At 37.1% G+C, this 8,513-nt stretch overlaps 1 long non-coding RNA gene across 1 annotated transcript in view; it reads left to right on the forward strand.

Moving 5' to 3' along the window:
- The first annotated feature begins 228 nt into the window (after positions 1-228).
- The window catches only part of LOC102486872 (uncharacterized), a 27,537-nt gene continuing 19,252 nt past the window's right edge, over positions 229-8,513 (forward strand). The window contains exon 1 of the long non-coding RNA XR_337270.1: positions 229-371. This is a non-coding gene — a long non-coding RNA (uncharacterized LOC102486872). The remainder of the gene's footprint in view (positions 372-8,513) is intronic.

Raw genomic sequence — 8,513 nt, forward strand, 5'->3', positions numbered from 1 at the left:
TACTGATTATTTTTCCTTTGCTTTTATTTTTTCAGATTTAAGGATTTTTGTGTTCTTTTGAGCTATTGATAGGTTCAGTAATTTGCTAATTTTTTTTTTGGAAATTGAAACAAACTTTTTTTACTTCCTAACCCCTCTCAAATTGGAAAATATTCTTATTTTGCAGCAGAATGGTTATTTGCATAAGTTCAGTAATATCTGTTGCCTTGCATCAGAACTTTGAAATACTGGTTACTGCCAAGGCTTCTACTGGAATGTCATTTCTGAAGATATGACCAGAAAGCTAAGGAACGGAGGTAGATACCAAGAAAGCCAATGCAGAGAAGCTCTTGGAGACATTGCCTGGTACCGTAAACAGTTTTGCCAGGCAGGTAAGTAGAGAATGTCATTTCCTGACAGGTCCCAAAATCTTTCAAGTACAGGTACTTAAAAGGACAGGCAGATGGGAGTCCCTGACTTGGCTCAGTAGCATTGGAAGGTTTTTTAAAGAGTCTAATATGAAGTTCCTTATAAGAGGTTCCAGCAAAGCCAACTAAATCAGTTAATATCCTTATGGGGCTTTGTGCTAATAACAGACCAAACTGAGACTAAATTTATTTTTAGTTTTTGCAAATAAGTTTATGTCTCTTCGGTAAAAGTGAGAATGGAGAGAGAAAAAACAATGTTTCAGAAGAAAATTACAGTGCACTTGTTACTAAACTTTACCTTTGTCCATATCTGTTTTTTGAGTTTTTAGTATCTGCCAACTGTATAAACAGAATACTAGTCTTTTTTCTGGCTTTAAGTCTTAGGCAAATTTTTCTTAACATGGTTGGATTTTGACTTATTAAAGCTAAAATTGCTTTTCTTGAAATTAAAAATAAATAAATATATATTCACATATATATGCATATATGTGTGTGTGTTTAATGACTACAGTAAGCTATGTAGCTTCGGCCAGCTGCTACTTCATAGTATGTTCATCCTACTCGCTGAGTTTTTTGCCTAAAGTCAGACATGGGTTCATCGGCATGTCTATATCTGCTGCACTTGCTACTGCAAAGTATTTAGATTAGTCTAAGATTCTTTGAGAATCAATAAAATATGAAGAAAAAACAAACTATAAATGGCTATTAGTGAGGGATATTATCAGTAGTTGACTAATATTAACTAATATTGACCAATATTGATTTGTTAATTAATATTGTTGGCCAATATTATGGTATATTCATTCATACAATCAAATTTATGTAGCCATTAAGATATATGTATGATCTCTATGTATAAAAATGCTGATGATAATGTATATAAAAAAAATCTTTTTTTTTTTTTTTGAGAGGTTTTTGCTATAGGGTGCGTGCGCTTGCCAGACTGACAGAGACAGAGAGATAGAAAGGGAGAAATCACCCCGCAGGGGAGATGGCCACGCAGCAATCCCTTCTCCTCCATTCTCCTCTCAGGATCTTGGGCACGCACGCACACGCGCCCGGCATGAGATTTAAGCCACTGGGTCCAGGACGCGAACTGCGGTCGACTACGTGGGAGTCCAGTGACATAGCCATTACGCTAACTGCTGGTCCCTATAAAAATATCTTTAGTGAAGAAAATAATAATAAATAAAATTAACTTTAAAAAGAAAAAACAAACCCTTAATTTAAATGCTCTTACTAGTGAGTACTTGTCTTTGGTCTTAGGTTAGTATACAGTAGAATTAGAAGTCTACTAAAAAAAAATCACAAAACTCTTTTTTAGAGAGTTTTTTTTTTGCTAAAAAGGTGTGTGCACTTGAGTTTTTAGTATCTGCCCACTGTTTAAACAGGATATGAGAGAGAGAGAGAGAGAGACAGAGACAGAGAGAGAGAGAGAGAGATCACTGCCCCAGGGGGATAGGTCATGCTACAATCCCTTCTCCTCCATTATCTTCTTGGGATTTTGGGCATGCATGCATATGCATCCAGTGTGAGCTTTAAGTCTCTGGGTCTGGGACTCGAACTGTGATTGACTATGTGGGAATCCAGCAACATAACCATTACACCATCTGCTGGTCCTAAAAATCATGAAACTTTTTATTTCAGCAAGTTTATTTGGTGTCTACATTGTTATCAATAAAGGAGAATGTGTTTGTAAAACTCTTGAGAAAGACGTACAATAGTTTATAGATAGGCATATTGATACTCATTGATGTAATTACTACTTGAGTTTTCAGATTCAGCTGGAGTTATTAAGGATTCCAAGAAAAAGCCACACCATTTCATAGCAGGATTTAGTGTTTCAGCAAGTTTATTTGGTGTCTACATTGTTATCAATAAAGGAGAATGTGTTTGTAAAACTCTTGAGAAAGACGTACAATAGTTTATAGATAGGCATATTGATACTCATTGATGTAATTACTACTTGAGTTTTCAGATTCAGCTGGAGTTATTAAGGATTCCAAGAAAAAGCCACACCATTTCATAGCAGGATTTAGTGCCATAACTATATCAAAATGGATTGGAAAGTAGCAAGCATTAGAGATGAAACAGAGTTTTTGTCTGACCTCAAGTGCGTGAAGATGTTGAAAAGCTGCCTTGCATAAACACTGGTACCATTTTATCAGTCATGGAACTGGTTGTGGAGAATAGAAATAAAATTTTGGGAACTTACTAGAAAAGCAGATTCGTATTTCTCTTTCTTTTCTTTTCCTTTCTTTTCTTTTTCTTTCTTTTTCTTTTTTTTCCCTTTTTTTTTTTGGAGAGGATTTTGCTATAGGGCACGTGTGCTCACCAGAAAGACAGAGAGAGACAGAGCGAGAGAGAGTGAGAAATCACCCCCTGGAGGGATGGCCAAGCCACAATCCCTTCTCCTCCCTTCTCCTCTTGGGATCTTGGGTACGCACGCACACACACCCAGAGTGAGTTTAAGCCACCTGGTCCAAGACTCGAACTGCGGTCAACTACATGGGAGACCAGCGACATAGCCATTATGCTAACTGCTGGTCTTGTTTCTCTGTATTTTCTTAAGCACACAAAAAATCGACAAACACACATCCATCTTGAATTTCCTAAAAGTGATATTTGGTTGCTCCCTCTCACATTTCCTGTGGTTAGAAGGATAACATTTTTCAAAAGTGAATAGTACTAGAAACTTCTTAATGAAGGGAACAGCAGCTCAGTTACGTGCAACACAGAGAAATGACTGCTTCGCATCAGTAAATGGAACCAGATTTCGTTTGCACATCAGACGTCGCATGAAGCATTATTTTCTGAATTAACTTTATTGAAAAATGTCAGAAGCAATTCTTTAATGAAGCGTATTATTCCCAAAGCATTTACTTTTTTCTATACCCTCCCCAAATCTTAATAGCTTCGACACATATCCCCTGACCTAAGAATACTTTTTAGATAATTCAGTGTTAGTATTTCTTTAAGTTAACTGTGTTTAACAATATTGCTACTTAAAAGTAAAATGAGGATCAAGTATGGTTAAGCTTGATAAACAATCCATAGAACTTGACTGAGAGAAAGGGGAAAACTTTTCTTTCCTAGATGTAAGACACTTTGAGCGCATTTACAAAAGTCCATAAATAAGGTCCTCAATAAGTCTTACGTTCTAAAACAAAGTGAGGATTCTTTAAATATTTAAAAAGCTGGTTTTGATGGTAATCTTCCAAAATAGCTCTGGTCTTTTTTTTTCAGTCTTTTTTTCTTTTTTCCCCTAATTTCCTAACTTGGACCGTCTTAAAATTTCTCCAGGTAGACTTGTTGTTCCTAGCATTTCACACACAAAAGACACCAGGACATCTTGGGGAGTAAAGTAAAAAGTACAATTTAAGTGGTGAGACAAAACCTCATTAAAGAACTCATTTGAAGAAATGGCATCTCTACTCTATTACACACAAATTGCTTCTAGGCACTAAATAAGCTCTCTCTGAGAAAAAAGCAAATCAGTCATGTTGATTTTGTGAACATTTATCTTCAGTTCTTTAGTGCAATTAGAGGAACTAGGAAGGCTGCCCTACTTAAGATGAAAGACATGAAAAATCTCCACTTTTTCTTTTTTTCATAAATTAAAATGTATTTAAATGAAAAGGGACAAATGGAATCTTTCACCATTTTCAATGCTACTTAGATTTAGCTTTCCTTTTCAATGAAAAGATTTGGACAATATAATATTTTAATGCTACATGTGAATTGGAGGATTTAAACCTATCAGTCTTTATGTCAATGCTACTTTAAAATTTATTTTTAAGATCTTTTTTGTTTACCAAAATTAATGTTAGAAAAATTTTCAAAACTCATGGATGACCCTGATAAAAGGGAAATAATTACTGCTCACATACTCTGAAGGATTGGTCATATACATGAAAGACTCTTTTATATTGGCCAATAGCCAGATTTCTCAGCTCTTAATAGATCTAAATATTTAACAATACATTTAAAGCAGTAAGTGATAATGGAAAATAAAGGAGTAAGTAATTGTTTCGTGAGATGATCACAAAGAAAATTCTAAGTATTTTAATAAATATGAACACCCCCCAATTATTTTAGATGACAAAAATAGGGCTCTATTAAAATGGGGACTATTTGTCTCATTTATAGATCCAGTATTGGCCTTTAAGGAGAAGCTTAAGGAAATTAAACTTGCAAAAATGCTTGAGAACATTCAGCAATATAAACAAGGTATCTAATTTCTGCCAGGTGGTATCACCACATAGCAATACTGAAGAATTGTCTTTAAGGGTGATAATGAAAAATATTCAAGTTCTGCTACTTCGTATTTTTGTTTCACACAAATTATTTATAAATTATTTCAGTAATTTTCCCTTAGGTTTCCATTTTTGTGATGAGCAATTCAAAAAATGAACTCCTTTTCAGAAACAGAGTCCTGGGACCAGCAGTTGGCGTAATGGCTATGTCGCTGGACTCCCATGTCATTGACCGTGATACGAGTCCTGGACCCGGAGGCTTAAACTCACGCCGGGTGCATGTGCGTGCGTGCCCAAGATCCCGAGAGGAGAATGGAGGCGAAGGGATTGCGGTGTGATTTCTCCCTTTCTGTCTCTCTGTCTCTCTCTGTCTTTCTGACGAGTGCACACACCCTATAGCAAAAACCTCTCCAAAAAAAGAAGAAGAAGAAAAAAAAAAGAAAAAGAAACAGAGTCCCAAATTCACATGATTATAATATTTTGGGTGACTCTTCTCAAATACAGCATACTGAGTATGTATACACTTGCAGCCAGCTGTAAAGGCATGGATATGTTCCAGTTCTCAGATCACAATACAGTGAGTTAACAGTGCAGGGGGTATAGTTGGAATGCTCTCAAAGGTAAATCTTTGTAAGCATGGCTTGGAATTATGCTATATTATTCTTATTAATATACAGAGTTTCTTTCCCCCAATATTACACTGAGGTTGAAAAATATTAGCTATGGCTTTCTAAAAATACTAGAACACAGAATATTTAGTCCAGGACTTGGGCTTTTGAAAACGAAGGTTAAAAACAAACTAGAAATATAAAAACCAAATGACAAAAATAACTGAACAGTTCTTTTGAGTTATTAGAACCTGTATTATAACATTAATGAAGCATGTATGTTTAGTTTAAAGATTTAAAAAATAAGGATATTGTGTTAAAAACTAGAAAATAAGGTCTTCATACTGTCAATATATCAGTCATCATTAAAAAATAATTAAAACTCACAATTATTTTTATTTTTATTTTTTAGAGAGATTGTTTTGCATGTGCTTGCCAGACAAAGAGAGAGAGAGAGAGACAGAAAGCAAGAAATCACCCCCAGGTGGGATGGCCACACCACAATCCCTTCTCCTCCAGTCTCTTCTTGGAATTTTGGGTATGCACACACATGTGCCTAGCTTAAATTTTAAAGTCACTGGATCTGGAACGCGAACCACGGTCAACTATGTGGGAGTTCAGCGATATAACTATTAAGTCATCTGCTGGTCCCCACAAAATGTTATTTTAGATTGCCTGCAGTGTCTGCACATAGTGGCTGGGCATTAATACTTGTCCAAGGATTTCTTTGATTCGGTTGTCATGAACAGCAAGTAGGGACAATATAGTTTGTGTAATTCCAGCTAAAGAAAGTTAAAGAAATTTGGAATTCATCTGATAAATCGCCAAGTAGCCCTTTGTTTTTATTTTGAAAATTTGGCATAAAAATCATACTTTTTGAAGTAATTCAACAAATGTAAGAACCATATTTCACAAATGCAGAACTTGATGCCATTGGTTGAGATCGAAAAGGAGTAAATGGCTTGACTTTCATGACTGGGTCTATTTTCTTTCTTAAAGTTTGCTCTCGGGTGTGTGCACTTGCTAGAGAGAGACAAAGACAGAGAGGGAAAGTGAGAAATCCCTCCTCAGGGGGGATGGCCATGCTCCAATCCCTTCTCCTCTCAGGGTTGAGGGCACACAGGCACATGAGCCCAGTGTGATTTTTAAGCCACCGCATCAGGGTGTTGAACCTCTGAGTTGGTCAGTTCGAATCCAGCCGCCTTAACCTCTATGCTGACCTATGACTAGGTCTGTTTTTAGCTTAGCTGGTTCCAGTGCGAACTGAAATATCTTCCAGACAGAACTCTCTGGGACTGACCAGGATTTGCTCAATTTTCCGAGACATTAGGGGAAGAGCAGAGACAGAGATGCTAGGAAGTCTGCATTTGAATCTAATAGCTTAGGTAGATGAACAAATCTGAACTCAATTTTCTACACTGTACAGTGTGCACAAGGATATTATACTGAAATGTTATTTAAAGATTGGGTAAGAACATAAATAAATGATCTACCATATATTATAAGCATCACCAAAATAATAGCTGGACTTAGACAGGGGTTTTGAATAAGGAAAGCATGCTTGGTTGAAAAGATAGGGAGGCAAAACAAACAAACAACAAACAAAAAAAACAACAACCAAAAAACAAAAAAGAAGAGAAAAGCGAACCTCTGATTCTGTAATCACTAGGGTCTAAGGTAAAAGGACCACAAATTATACTTCCACTTATTTGATACTACATTCAAAAGAAATACTAAAAATGTAAAAAAATTATATACTGTAAAAATAATTTGTACTTTGATCTCACTGATAGAGATGTTTTCCCTTCACCCATCCCAAGAAGGGCAGTCAGTTTTTTGTGTTCTTTGCTTCAGGAAATTTCGTGTTGCCAAATACAAAGACGAAGTTGAATAGCAGTAGAAAATACTTCATTCTCTTTCTTCACTGAAAATGAAAACCAGCTGAGAGAGTGACAGTGGCAGTGCAAGGTGGAGGGGGGAGGACATTGGTTGTATGAAACCAAGTATAATAGGCATCTACTGGTATTTACCAGATTATTCCAAACCAGTGTTTTAAAGTGTATTTAAATACAATTATTATTTTATATTTTTGTCAGTCAAGAATGTGGGCACAACTTAAATGAGGTCTTTGCTTCATGACTCACAAAATTATGAAGTGTTAGTTTGGAATCTGAGGTCTTATCTGAAGGCTCAAATGGGGAAGGACCCATTGGTTTTTAGTACTCTTTGATTATGCATTGGTTATTGGATTGAAGACCTCAGTTTCTCTCTGACCATTGCCCAGAGCTGCCCTCAGTTTCTTGCAAATGGGCCTTTTCCACATGGTAGCATGCTTACTCAAAACAGGCAAACCAAGAAGGCAATGCGTCTTACACATTGGAGGTCACAGTCTTTGATAACTTAAGTGACATCCTATCTATCACCTTTGCTTTAAAAGCAAATTACTCACTCAAGCTAAAATCCAAATAAAAAAATTACACAAGACTGAGCATATTAGGAAGTGTGGATTATTAAGAGACACCTTGGAAATGTGTCTACTACATAGGAAAGTTTTGATAGAAATTGCATTGAGTGTGTAGATCATTTGGGGTAGTATTATCATCTTAACAATATTAAGAGAGCCAGACAGTCCACCACGATTTGAGTCCCGGGCCTGGTGGCTTAAACCCACGCCAGGCGCGTGGGCATGTGTGCCCAAGATCCTGAGAGGAGACTAGAGGAGAAGGGATTGCAGTGTGGCCATCCCACTGGAGGGTGGGTATTTCTCACTTTCTAGGGCCAGCAGGTAGCGTGGTGGTTGAGGCGCTGTACCCTCCCACATGGCTAACCATGCATGGTTCAAGTCCTGGACCTGGTGGCTTGCTTTCTCACTCTCTTTCTCTGTGTGTGTCTGTCTTCCTCTGGTCAAATTAAAATAAATGAATGAATAAATAGAATTAAAAAGAAAGAGGGCCAGACAATGACAGAGTGGTAAAACACATTGCTCTTTGGGGTAGATCTACATAGGAAGGTTCTGAGTTTAGGTCAAGAGGCCTCCCTAATGAGACCAGCAGTTAGCATAATGGCTATGTTGCTGGACTCCCATGTAGTCGACCACAATTCGAGTCCCGGACCCGGTGGCTTAAAACTCATGCTGGGCACATGTATGTGCGTGCCCAAGATCCCAAGAGGAGAATGGAGGAGAAGGGATTGCAGCGTGGCCATCCCCCTTGGGGGTTGATTTCTTGCTTTCTGTCTCTCTC

This window comes from Tupaia chinensis, unplaced genomic scaffold, assembly GCF_000334495.1.
Source record: "Tupaia chinensis unplaced genomic scaffold, TupChi_1.0 Scaffold145057_1, whole genome shotgun sequence".
Taxonomy (NCBI): domain Eukaryota; kingdom Metazoa; phylum Chordata; class Mammalia; order Scandentia; family Tupaiidae; genus Tupaia; species Tupaia belangeri.